The following is a 13,390-nucleotide window of genomic DNA, read 5'->3' on the forward strand; positions in this document are numbered from 1 at the left end:
GGTAGCCCCACCCTGAATGTGGGTGGGCACCATCTAATCAGCTGCCAGAGTGGCTAGGATAAAAGCAGAAGAACATAAAGAGACTAGACTTACTGACTCTTCTGGCCTTTGTTTTTCTCCTGTGCTGGATGCTTCCTGCCGCTGAACATCAGACTCAAAATTATTCAGCGTTTGGACTCTTGGGCTTAAACCAGTGATTTGCTGGGACTCTCGGGCCTGTGACCTGAGACTGAAGGCTGCTCTGTTGGCTTCCCTGCCTCTGAGGTTTTGGGACTCCGAGTGCTCTGCCACTGACTTCCTTGTCCTTCAGCCTGCAGATGGCCTATGCTTGCAGAGGGTTTATGCTTCAGAAAAGAACAGCATATCTTCAAGCCATTTGGGAGCGTTTGTGAGCTTTGTGCTGCTTACTCGAAATTCTGGCCCAGGGGTCTTAGAGTTTCACGAAGAGTTCTGAGAAATTAAGCGACGCGTCCAAAGACTTCTTATCCCTTCTAATAACAATAATGGCTAAAGCACTCAACATCGTCTGTGTTAAGCACAACATAATTTCCTTTATGGCGAGTCTCACTTCCCTCAGCAACCTTAAGAGGTGTAGGTATCATTACTCTTCCCACTTTTCAGATACAGAAACTGCATCTTAGCAGTGGATCAGATGCGGTGAGTTTACTTTTTCTCTAATCCATCACACGGGAACTGAGGAGTAAGTTGTTTGACTTGGTTTTCGGCTAAGCAGAGAAGCTTAGAAAATGCATCGCCATGAGTTTTAAGTGTTCAAAGGGAGATGTGAAAGTGACACATAAGGCACACATAACTCAAGTTACGTGGTGTTTCTCTCTGTCCCCACACCCACCGACCCAGCCCACACTATGTTTCAGATACTGATAAGCAGAGACATGGATTTGATTACACTGGTTCTAAAATGCCTCTAGGCTTTCTATGAAGTCTTTTTTACGCAGCAATAATTTTCAGCAACCGTGTAACTTTTTTCCCCTCGATTTTTTATTGTTACATGTGGAAATTTGTCTATAAAAAAAAACTGTCCCAGTGGAGAGTCGTGCCAGGGAACCAGAAAAAAAAAGAGCTAGATAACTCAGAACTCTTCAATCTGGCTGTCTCTTCTGAAGTCAGGAATGCCAAACTGTCTCATCTCTGTTGGAGATCTTCCCCCCACCCTGAATTTATCAGGCTGTGGAAAAATACCTGGAGCAAAAATAATCATGACAGCAATAACAATAGGTTTTATTGCACCCCAGGTGTGTGTGAAGCATAGTGCTGAGAACTTTATTTATTGTACCATTTAATTCTGTCCACAGCCTGTGGGGTTTTGTACGCTTATTTATCCCATTTTATCATAGAAAGGAACAGGTTTCTAAATGGGAAGCGGCATCCCCAGGGTCAACCAGAAACAGGGGGAGGGGGCTGGGATTTGATACTTGGTCACTGGGCCTGAAAAGCAAGTGCCTTGAATTCAGGTAAGATTACAGATCCAGTTGGTACGGTTTAGATTCATGTTCCTACCCATATCTCATGTCAAACTGTAACCCCCAATGTTGGAGGAGGGGCCTACTGGGAGGTGACTGAATCCTGGGTGCAGACTTCCCCTTCATTCTCCTGAGTGGCTGCAATTACAGGTGCCCACCACCATGCCTGGGTCACTTTAAGAGTTTTAGTAGAGGGAGAGCTTCTGAATGTTGGCCTGGCTGCTCTGGAACTCCTGACCTCAGGTGATCCACCCACCTGGGCCTCCCAAAGTGCTGGGATTATAGATATGAGCCATCACACCTGGCCACCCCCCCCGCTTGCTATTCTTGTGATAGTTGTCATGAGATCTGGTTTTTTGAAAGTGGGTAGCGTGTTCTCTGCCTCTGTCCCTCCTGCTCCCGCCACGTAGGACATGCCTGTTTCCCCTTTGTCTTCCGCCATGATCATAAGTCTCCTCCCTAGCCATGCTTCCTATACAGCCTGTGGAACCATGAGTCAAACATCTCAAAAATTATCCATTCTCAGGTTCTTTATAGCATTGTGACAACCAGTTAAGACACCAGTTATCACCTGTGAGTTAAGAAAACAATAGGCATTTACAGGAAACAGGTAAAAGCTTCCGATTCTGGCATTTGCCTAGGGTTCCAGTCCTTATTTCGAGAGTCTACTTTTTCATCCATCAATAGTCATTCCAGTTTACACAGTTGGGGGATAGTAAATTGCCATGGTGGGGTCTCTACCAGTGCAAACAGAGACAAGGAACTCTGTTGCCTATACTGAAATGGAAGGAGCGAAGTGGAAAGAGAAGCTTGAATTGGAGATAAACTTGCCTTTTCTTGGTGTGGCTATCCTGCCAGACCTTTCTACAGCCCCCGGGCCTGCTTTTTTCACAACGTATAAACTGACAAGTGGGGCCTTCTTGATAACAGTAATTTTTTGTAGCTGCTTATAATGGTGCTTAGACATGACTTTTTGGGAAGCACTTTCAATAAGGTGGCAGGGCACACTGTGTGTGTGTGTGTGTGTGTGTGTGTGTGTGTGTGTGTACGTTTTTTTGTTTTTTGTGTTTTTTTGAGATAGGGTCTCACTCTGTCACCTAGGCTGGAGCTCAGTGACGTGATCTCAGCTCACTGCAACCTCTGCCTCCCAGATTGAACTGATTCTCCTGGCTCAAACTCCCAAGTAGTTGAAACTACAGGTGCACACCACCATGCCCAACTAATTTTTGTATTTCCAGTAGAGATGGGGCTTCACTGTGTTAGCCAGGATGGTCTCGATCTCCTGACCTCATGATGTGACTGCTTCAGCCTCCCAAAGTCCTGGGATTACAGGTGGGAGACCACTCTGCCCAACAAACATATTTATATTTTTAAGTAGCCAGTGGGTATGTAACCCCAGATTGAAACTGACCACTGGTCTCACTCCTATGGGGTGGGCAACCTCAGTGAGTGTCTGAAATAGGTCTGTCTCCTGCTTCCTTCAGCTAAAGAGTGCTTTTAGTCTGTAAATAGGGCTATACTACTTAGTTCTCACCACAACCTGACAAGTTATTGTTTTTCCCCATCTTATTACAGAAGGAAACTAAGGCTGATGACTTTTCCAGAGTCATCTAGTGGACGTAGTGAAAAAGTCAGGATTTACTACCTGATTGATCAGACTCCAAAATACATCCCCTGAACCTGTTTGTGCGCTTGCTGGGTCCCGGTAGAACTTGGCATATGTTGTTCTAGATGATCTTAATATAGATCACTGCTCAGTAAATACATTATATATTTATATTTCAAATGGAGTGAATAATTGCTCTAAGACATCATACTTTGCCACTCCGTGAAATGTTTGCAGTACATTTTTATACTAATGAGGGTGGTGTCATGAGATTCTGTAAAAGGCCCCTGGAATGTTCTGGGAAAGCAAATACCATTATTAAGAACACTTTTTTCTTTTCTTTTTTTTAGAATCAGTCTCGCTGTTACCCAGGCTGGAGTGCAGTGGCATGATCTCAGCTCATTGCAACCTCTACCTCCTGGGTGTAAGCAATTCTCCTGTCTCAGCCTCCTGAGTAGTTGGGGGACTGCAGGCGCCCTCTATGACACCAGGCTAATTTTTGTATTTTAGTTAGAGATGGGGTTTCATCATATTGGTCAGGCTGGTGAAACCCTGTATCTACTAAAAATAGAAACTTTGCCTGCTTCGGCCTCTCAAAGTGCTGGGATTAGGACGTGAGCCACTGAGCCTGGCCTCTTACGAACACTTTCTTTTTCTTTCTTTCTTTTTTTTTTTTTTTTGACAGAGTTTCGCTCTTGTTACCCAGGCTGGAGTGCAATGGCGCGATCTTGGCTCACCGCAACCTCCGCCTCCTGGGTTCAGGCAATTCTCCTGCCTCAGCCTCCTGAGTAGCTGGGATTACAGGCACACGCCACCATGCCCAGCTGATTTTTAGTATTTTTAGTAGAGACGGGGTTTCACCATGTTGACCAGGATGGTCTCGATCTCTTGACCTCATGATCCACCCGCCTCGGCCTCCCAAAGTGCTGGGATTACAGGCGTGAGCCACCGCACCTGGCACGAACACTTTCATGAATTGGATAATGTTCAGAATAGGGGCATGTGTTTATGCAACACTGTAGAACTTCTGAAAGGTTCAATCAGATGACTATAGTGCACGGGGACATCCCCTGCTTACCTGCCATCTGTCAGTGTTAACATCTATGTGTTAACAGGTGTGCTTTTTGCATTATTAGTTAGATCCTTGAACTTTTAGGGAAGTGATACTATGAAAAGCTTCCCAATGGGAATGTGAAGAAATACATCTAAGTTTCAGTGGATGGAGGATGGCGGGGAGAGGTGGTGTGTTGAGAGGGAGGTGTTTAAATTAACAAATGGTTTTAGTGCCTCTGCCTATGAACGCTAGTGTTCATACAAGAGGATTTCAGAATCTAATTGATTCTTTTCACAACTCCATGAAGTAATTCTCCCCATTTTCTGATAAAACTGAAGAAAGTTTCACGTTCATAGCTGTATAGCTAATATGTGCAGAGCTGGGATTCAAAGATCAGTTGTCATGACTCCAAATCTCATGTGTTTGTAGACGGGTTTGTTTGTATGCCATTTCTTAAAACTGGAACTACACTGATGTAAAGACTTACTGATGTATAATTGACAAAGTGCACGTGAAGTGTGCCACTCACTGATTTCTTACCTGCGTTCACTCCACTAAATCTATTGCCAAATCAAGATAGTGAACACATCTAGGACACGAGCGTTTCCTGGTGCCCCTCCCTTGATCTCTCACCACTCTGACCCTGGCCCAAGGTCATCACTGCTGTTTTTGGTCTCCATGGTCAATCTTAGATCTTGGTGGCTCTTCTCTCATCCGATTGTATTAATGTTACGTTTTATTTTTTCTGATGCATGTGTGAAAGTCTCGTAAACAACACCCCAACGTTGAGCTAAATAACCTCCTGGGCCTATGAACAGCCCTGAGGTGTGAGTCTTCCTCTGAACAACCTCACTCCACGTTTCTCTACAGGGCGCTTTCTCCTCTAGATGGTCTTTAAATCCCTGAGAAAACACCCGAGGCTTACAAAGCAGAGGAGAGAGAGTTATGCAAAATCTTCAAGAGCTGACCCTCCTGAGGGAGGGAAGCACAGCTGTTTGGTGGATATGTTGCTGGAGCCCACATGATGTACAGTACACAGTTTGACGCTAATAACTTTCTGCTTACAAAAGGATTAAAAGAACATACACAGGATGTGTCACTCCTTCCCCGTAGTACCAGCTCCCCTTATTTCAGGGCATGACTTCTCCAAAATGGAAGCCGTCTTGGATGTAGTGAATTTAAACTGTTAGGCATTGGATGAGGCCTTAATTTAAAGTTGTAGTTTTAATATTAAAAAGATGAGTGTTACTTTCATATCCCACAGAAGCAATGAGTAAACAAATAAAAAATTCATTAGAGACAGGCTGCTGTTGCTGAGATGAAAGTTGGATGTTAGAGCTAGGCTTTCAAATGCCTAAAACCCAGTCAGTGGGTCATTAGCTCAGCAGGCAGCCAAACTAAAAAAGAGCGATTTCGAGATGGGCAATGTCTGTGGTCTTCGCTTATTGAAGGTTTCAAAAATTAACTTAGCATTTTCCCAGATGGGGGTGGGCAGGGAATTCTTAAGGGCTACCATCATGGTTAGGTTTAAAATTAAATTTTCACCTATGCTTCCGAGTCTTACGGTGTTTCTTCTCCAACTTTACCAGCTAATCACGTGACCTTAAGCACAGAATGGAGATTTTTGAGGAGGTCATGAAATACTGTAGTTCACAGCGAAGTAGTAATTTTCATTTTGTAAATGCCATCAAGCCCCAGTGCTGAAATTCAAGGTCATGGACTGCAGCATGCATACATCTATAGTTCTTACCTACTTAAGGTTTTTTTTTTTTTTTTTTTGCAATGCAACTTCATGACACAGCATCTCTTATGTAATAACGATGGAAATCTTGTCAGTGACACTGATCCAAGCCTAGCCAATCAGAGCTCCCTATCCCTACTAGGCACATTGATTGGTCCAAGGAGGACCAATCGGAATCCTTCCCCAGCATATGCTAGGTCTTCGTTTTGCATGGTCCCCAGCAAAGAAGAGAAAGCCATTATTTAGCTAGGTTTTCTAAGTCAAAGATATCTAGGCTCAAGGCAGCCAGATGGCAACTTACCCCAGCAAATAGAGGCAGTCAATTTAAAGGAAAAAAAACCAACAAAACAAGAAAAAGGACTAAACATAAAGTGAAACAGACCCGAGATGAGAAAAGGGAACTCTGACAATGTTGCATATTTGTGAAATCAGGCATGTCTCAACTTGGGACCTAATCTCCAACACATTTGCTGTTGCTGTTGAGTGAGCCAATTTGAACTAGGGGTGTCTGTCTCTGCAGGTGAAAGAATCCAAACCAATACAATATCGAAAGTCTTTCCTCTGATTAGCCTGAATATAGGGTAATTATTGACCTTTGTAGGCAAGTCGTCCCCTACCTTCCATTTAAGTACTTGAGCTTGAGTTCTCTTGCAGATGAGAAACTACATGTTAACAGAATGGGGTCATTGGACAGAAGAAAGAGTATAGACCTTGGACTCATCTGCGTCACTCAATATGACAACATTCCTCTTTAAGGCTGAGTAGTATTCCACTGTGCAAAAATTACTTTTAAAAATCAGTCAAGTGGACACATACCTGTAATTGCAGCTACCCAGGTGGCAGCCTGAGGCAGGAGAATCACTTGAATCCAGGAGGTGGAGGTTGCAGTGAGCCAAGATTGTGCCAGTGGGCAACAAGAGCAAAACTCAGTCTCAAACAAAACAAAACAAAAATGGCCAAAGGACCTAACTAGACATTCTCAAAAGACCTTTGAAAGACTAGATGTATTTTTAAAATGCTCCCCACCATTAATCAGGCAAATACAAATTAAAACCACAACGAGGTATCACCTCATACTTGTCAGAATAGCTATTATCAAGACAAAAGGCAACAGGAGTTGGCAAGGATGCAGAGAAAAAAGAAGGGACTTGGGAGGCCAAGGCAGGTGGATCACGAGGTCAGGAGTTCAAGAGCAACCTGACCAACATGGTGAAACCCCGTCTCTAGTAAAAATAAAAACGCTAGATGGGCATAGTGGTGTTCACCTATAATCCCAGCTACTGGGGAGGCTGAGGCAGGAAAATTGCTTGAACCCGGTAGGCGGAGGTTACAGTGAGCCAAGATCACTCCACTGTATTCCAGCCTGGGTGACAGAGTGAAATCTTTCTTAAAAAAGAAAGATTATGATACCTATGATAGTTAACTGTTGGGAGTATTGATAATCATAAAGGTTCGTTCCAGGCTGGAGACAGTGGCTCATGCCTGCAATCTCCACAATTTGAGGGGCTGAAGTGGCAGGATTGCTTGAAGCCACAAGTTAAAGACCAGCCTGGGCAAGGATAGCAGCACCTCATTTCCACAGAAATTTAAAAATTGGCTGGGTTTTGGGACTGCACCTATAGTTGTAGCTACTTGGGAAGGAGAAACTGAGGCAGGAGGATTGAGTCTAGGATTTGGGGCTGCAGTGAGCCCTGATGGCACCACTGCCCTCCAGCCTGGGCAACAGAGTAAGACCCTGTCTTAATTTAAATTTGGTTATAGGATTGGAGAGTAGATCAAATGCATAGGCTGCAAGGGGAATGCCAGCTGTATTAATTTGTATTCCAATTTCACGATAACTTGCTATAGGAAGATTGCTTTTGGTTTTAAAAGGCTTTTATGTTGACATCATGCTGTCTGGAGTTAAAGGTATTTGTATATTCCACAAATCTTTACTATCGAGCATGATAGCTTAGGAATGAATAGGACTTGAACTCATGTTTAGAGAAGACTGAGCTGCTCTAACAATGACCCTAAAGTAAATTGGTTGAAGAAATTAGGCCCCAAACATTCTTGGTGAATTTGGAAGTCTTCATCAGTATATCCATATTAAAAGGAGATGAAAGAAGCCGAAAGTCCATGCCAGCTCACCAGCAATAGATCCAAATCAAGAAATCTCTGTATTGCCAGAAAAGGAATTCAGAAGGTCAAATATTAAGCCCCTCAGAGGCACCACAGAAAGGTGATCACAGCATCCAATTCCTTTAAATAGAAGTTTGAGTTTAGTACAGATTGGAATCCTTCAGATGGGGTTCAAACCTTGGATTTTTTAGCTAACAACTTGGGGAGAGTGTGTTAGTCTGTTCTCATGCTGCTGATAAACGCACCTGACGCTGGTAATTCATAAAGATTTAACAGACTCCCAGTTCGACCTGCCTAGGGAGGCCTCACAATTATGGCAGACGGGGAAAGGCACATCTTACCTGCAACAGGCAAGAGGGAGCTTGTGCAGGGAAACCGCCCTTTATAAAACCATTGGCTGTCATGAGACTGATTCATCCTTGCAAGAACAGCACAGAAAAGACCTGCCCCCATGATTCACCACTTCCTGCCAGGTCCCTCCCTCGACATATGAAAATTGTGGGGGCTATGATTCGAGTTGAGATTCGGGGGAGGGTACAGTCAAACCATATCAAAGCATTGCTTGAACACCAGCAAACCAAATTGCCAGGGCCTGCAAAAGAACTCGGAGATGCGCCTTGTGAACAGGCTCTCCAGGTGATTCTGATGCAGGCAATTCATGGACCACGTTTAGAGGGGAAGGAAAACAATGTCTTGAGCTCTTCTTTGATGTACTAAGAATCTTCTGGGGAAAATATTGAGTGGGCTGTATTGATTAGAAAGGAAATCTTCATTTAAGCAGCAGAAAGATAGAGGGTTAGTTTTCAGCAATAGTAGAATTAAGTGAAAATGTATAGTCAGCAGGACATTGTCCGGACAAACGTAAGGGGGAAGGGAATGGTAAAATAGGTGCTGCTTGGGACCTCGGTGGTGTAGATGCCGAGAGTCTGGTGTCCGATTATAGATTTGAGGCACCACGGAAGATTCAACTGCTTAAGATTCATTCCTGTTGCCTCTGATGGTGTCCACTCCCCATGAAAATTACAAGACAAGCCTTGTAAAAATAAGCTGGGTACAGTTGAGCACAACTGTAATCCCAGCTCTCTGGGAGGATCCCTGCAGCCCAGAAATTTGAGACCAGCTTGGGCAATGTAGTGAGACCCCATCCCTACAAACAGTAAAAACAAATGAGCTGGGCGCAGTGGTCTGGGTGAAGTCCTAGCTACTCAGGAGGCTAAAGTGGGAGGATGACTTGAGCCCAGGTGGTCCTGGCTGCAGCGAGCCGTGATCCTGCCACCCGGTGCACTCTAGTCTGGCAGACAGGTAAGTTGAACAAAAGCTGCATAATTCATTGAGGAAAAGAAAATAGAAGCCATAGGGAGTAATCGATGTTGATGCCTCTGCGTTGCTTGAGACCCTCTTAGCTAGTGGGGACTATGGAAAGCAGCTTCATAAATACTCCTCTCCCCATGACCCCTGCTTTCTGGTTCATACCCTGGTGTCAACCCTTCCTCTTGAGAGTGGCTGAATCTAGTGATGTTCTCAGAATCGAATATGACAGGAAGGAACAGGATGTTGATTCTGAGAATAGGTTATAAAATCCGTGGGTTCCATCATGCGGGCACTCTGGCTCTTTTTACTTGCTGTCTATGATGAAACATGCTGGCCTGTTGGGAGCTGCCCTACAGATAGGCCTTTATGGCTGGGAACTGAGGGATGAAGAAGGCCTCTGGCTACAGGCAGCAAAAAACTCAGGCCCCAGTTCAGTCTGCAAGGACTTGAATCCTGCTAGTACCCTTGCAAGTAGGCTTGGAAATGGATCCTTTCCCAGGCAAGACTTTACACGACAGGGACCCCCACCAACACTGACTGCAGCCTGTTGTGAAACCCTGAGCAACCTGGACTTCTGGACCACAGAAACTATAAAAGTTTTGTTTGAGAGTGGGTGATCTTGGCTCACTGTAGCATCAACCTTGACCTCCTGGTCTCCAGTGATCCTCCTGCCTCAGCCTTCCGAGTTACAGCTGGGACTACAGAAATGTACCATCGTGCCCAGCTAACTTTTTAATTTTTTGTAGAGGGAGGGTCTCCTGATGTTGGCCAGCCTGATTTTGAACTCCTAGTCTCGAACAATCCTCTTGTCTTGGCCTTCAAAATCTTACAGGCGCAAGCCTCTGTGCTCAACCATGTTTGTTATTTTAAGCTGTTAAATGTGGAGGTAACTTGTTATGCTTCAGTAGGTAATGATACAAAGACTTAGGTTTATTTTGACTACTGATCTGGCAGCTCATTAGCAAAGTCCTGAGAAAGTTCTACCAGGGACCATTTCGTGTGTCTTAGGGGATACTTCCAAGGCTCTGCTTTAACACCAAGCTTCTAACCTGGCTCTACCAATTTCTGGTAGTTTGTGCAGCCTTCCCTCACTTCTGAGACCTGGTTTTCTTTTCCAGAAAATAGAGATGGCCTTGTCTACCTCGAAAGTTGAGAGTTAGAGATAAAGTAGTTCTTACCACAAAGACACGAGTGCTTTTTACTTTGACATAAACGAGCAGATTGACAAGGTCTGGGTGGGCAGGATTTCTGCACCCTAGTGAACAAGGTCTGCGTAATCTCCTCTGAGTGTGGGAGGAGTCTGTGACTAGCATGTCATACCACTCACTTGGTGGCAGCAATAGGTGACTTATCAGCTGACACTGAGTCAGTTGCTACCCAGGGAGATAATCCTGGGTGAGCCCGAACTAATTAGAAGAACCTTTAAAAGAATGTGAAGAAATTCAAAAAGTATACCTCTGCTCACCTGAAGGAAGGTGCAAATATCCACATAGTAAACTTTCTATGGGGCTACCTGGAAAGGAATGGTTGGCAGCTTTTACAGGCTGAGAGAAGTCACCAGCTAACAACAAGCAAGGAAGTGGGGACCTTAATCTTACCTCCATGAGGAACAAAATTCTGACAATCTTGATGAGTTTGGAAGATGATCTCAAGCCTCGGAAGAGAATCGCAGCCATGGCCAGAGCCTCAGTTGTAGCTGGGGAGATCCTGAGCACAGGGCCCATTTCCAGCCCATATCTAGACTTCTGACCCCTGGGAATTGAGAGACCTCAAAGATGTGCTTTAAGCTATTAGGCATGCTTAATTTATTTTACAGCCATGGACATTAATACTCAAGGTTAGGATGGTCCCTTACTAGTATGTCAGGTACATTTGTGATGTTTCACTCTGTAACCATACTGTTACCAGAAATGGGTCCTCATCCAGACCCCAAGAGAGGTTCTTAGATTGTGTACAAGGAAGAATTTGGAGCGAGTTCATAGGGGAAAGTGAAAGCCAATTTTTTTGAGGAAGTAAAGGAGTAAAGAATGGCTACACTGTAGACAGAACAGTGGCATGGGCTGCTCAGTTGAGTATACTTAGTTATTTCTTGATTATATGCTAAACAAGAAGTATACTATTCGTGAGTTTTCCTGGAATGGGGCAGCAATTCTTGGAACCCAGTGTTTCTCCCCTTTTTAGATGATGTAGGGTAACTTCTGGACATTGCCTTGGTATTTGTAAACTGTCCTTGTGCTGGTGGGAGTGTCTTTTAGCATGCCAATGTCACATAATTAGCATATAATGAACAGTGAAGGTGACCAGAGGTCACTTTGATAACTATTTTGGTTTTGGCGGGTTTTGGCTGGCTTCCTGTGTTACTAACAGGGTCTTTATGCCCTATATCCTGTGATGCCAATTTGGCAGACCGCCCCACTCCGTCTTATTTTGTGGTAAGAATGCCTAACCTCCTAGGAACGCAGCCCAGCAGGTGTCGGCGCTATTTGACCCAGCCCGTATTCAAGATGGGGGTCACTCTGTTTCAAACGCCTCTGACGTATTTCAATATGCCTCTGACGATACTTACCCTATTTTGGTAATCCTAGTGCTCAGCCCTCTGGAGAAAGGTGGAGCACTGTGGAGCACTGTGGATGAGCAAAGAAATGGGTAAAAGAATGCACAAAGAGGTAGGGTTCCTACTCCTTGGATATTGAGGCTGAAAAAGGAATAGTGCTGCTAAAATGGATGCTGCTAAATCATGCTCTTTGATATGCCCTATGAGTTCACGTCTGTCTCCTTTGGGACTTAGGATTTGCTGACTTGGCCAACACAATATCTAAAAGACAAGCTTCTGATATGTGCTGGCTTAGTTCTCAGAAACCTGAGCATCGGTGACAACCAGAAGTAAAGTAAATGAATGGCTGGCTTTTTAAGAGGAAAAGAGAAAAAAAACTTGGGCTAGAAAATTAAAATGTGAGAAGTCTGCAGGATTACTAGAGAAGTAAATCATGAATAGTTTTATACATTCAAATCTGTAATACTAGATAATGGGAAGTTTTCCGATCACTTTTTCTTTTATCTCTCCCTGTCACTTTGTTTAAGCATGAGTATGTGTTCATAGCTCAAGGTTACCCAACTCCTATGCAATTCGAGCCTTTGAATGCACTGTGGCAATGTTCAGTCCTTTCCCTCCAAGATAACATGAGACTTCAAACTTAACAAGTTCTATGCATACACCATCTTAATCTCTATCTGCTACTTACTTATGGGGGGTGCACGCATGGGGCCTTTGGTAGAGCGCTGAGCACATACTCAGGGTGATGTCAGAATAAGTGAAACTGAAGTTTCTATAAGTGTTCACAGGATTGAGTTTAAGGCTTGAGCAGCTTTAAGGGAAGCATGCCGGAGGCTAAGTCCAAGGCACATTCATTTGAGGGAGCTAAGATAGCCATCTTATGAAAGTAAGTCCAGGCATTGCCAGTTTCAGGATCCTATTTACCCGCAGAAATCTCTTAAGCCATCTTTAATGTCAGTGTTACTTTCTAGTCCTGACAGTCACCTTTCCAGTCTTTCAAGCTTGAAAGAGGTGTACCGTTTGCTCTGATCCATTAGTCAAGAGAAGTCAGAGTCGGGTAAAGGAAGATAGGGAGAAGCAGCTAAAACCTAAGCAGGGGCTCATACCCGTGGGGGCAATGAGTCTGATGAAGCAAGAGCTGAGTACACAGACACAAGCGGATGGTTATTTTTTTTTCTGCGGCATGACTGCTAGACAACTTAAAATTGTATATGCATCTTGCCTTATACTTCTGGTAGATAATGCCAGTGCAAAGCATGAGGAAATCTATACCAGAGAAGGCAAAGCTAAGAGAACTGAAAGAAGGAAAAACTTGGGCTACAAAATTAAAACATCACAAGTCTACATGGTTTCCAGAGAAGTAACTTATGAATAGTTTTACATGTCCAAATCTGTAATGCTAGATAATCAGAAGTTTTCCGATCACTTTTTCTTTTATCTCTGCCTGTCCCTTCTCTTCTGTTTCCCTCCCTTTACGTCCTCCCTCTTGTTCATTTCTTTTGCTTTTTTTTTTTTTTTTTTT

Source organism: Cebus imitator, unplaced genomic scaffold, assembly GCF_001604975.1.
Source record: "Cebus imitator isolate Cc_AM_T3 unplaced genomic scaffold, Cebus_imitator-1.0 Scaffold4, whole genome shotgun sequence".
NCBI classification, from domain to species: domain Eukaryota; kingdom Metazoa; phylum Chordata; class Mammalia; order Primates; family Cebidae; genus Cebus; species Cebus imitator.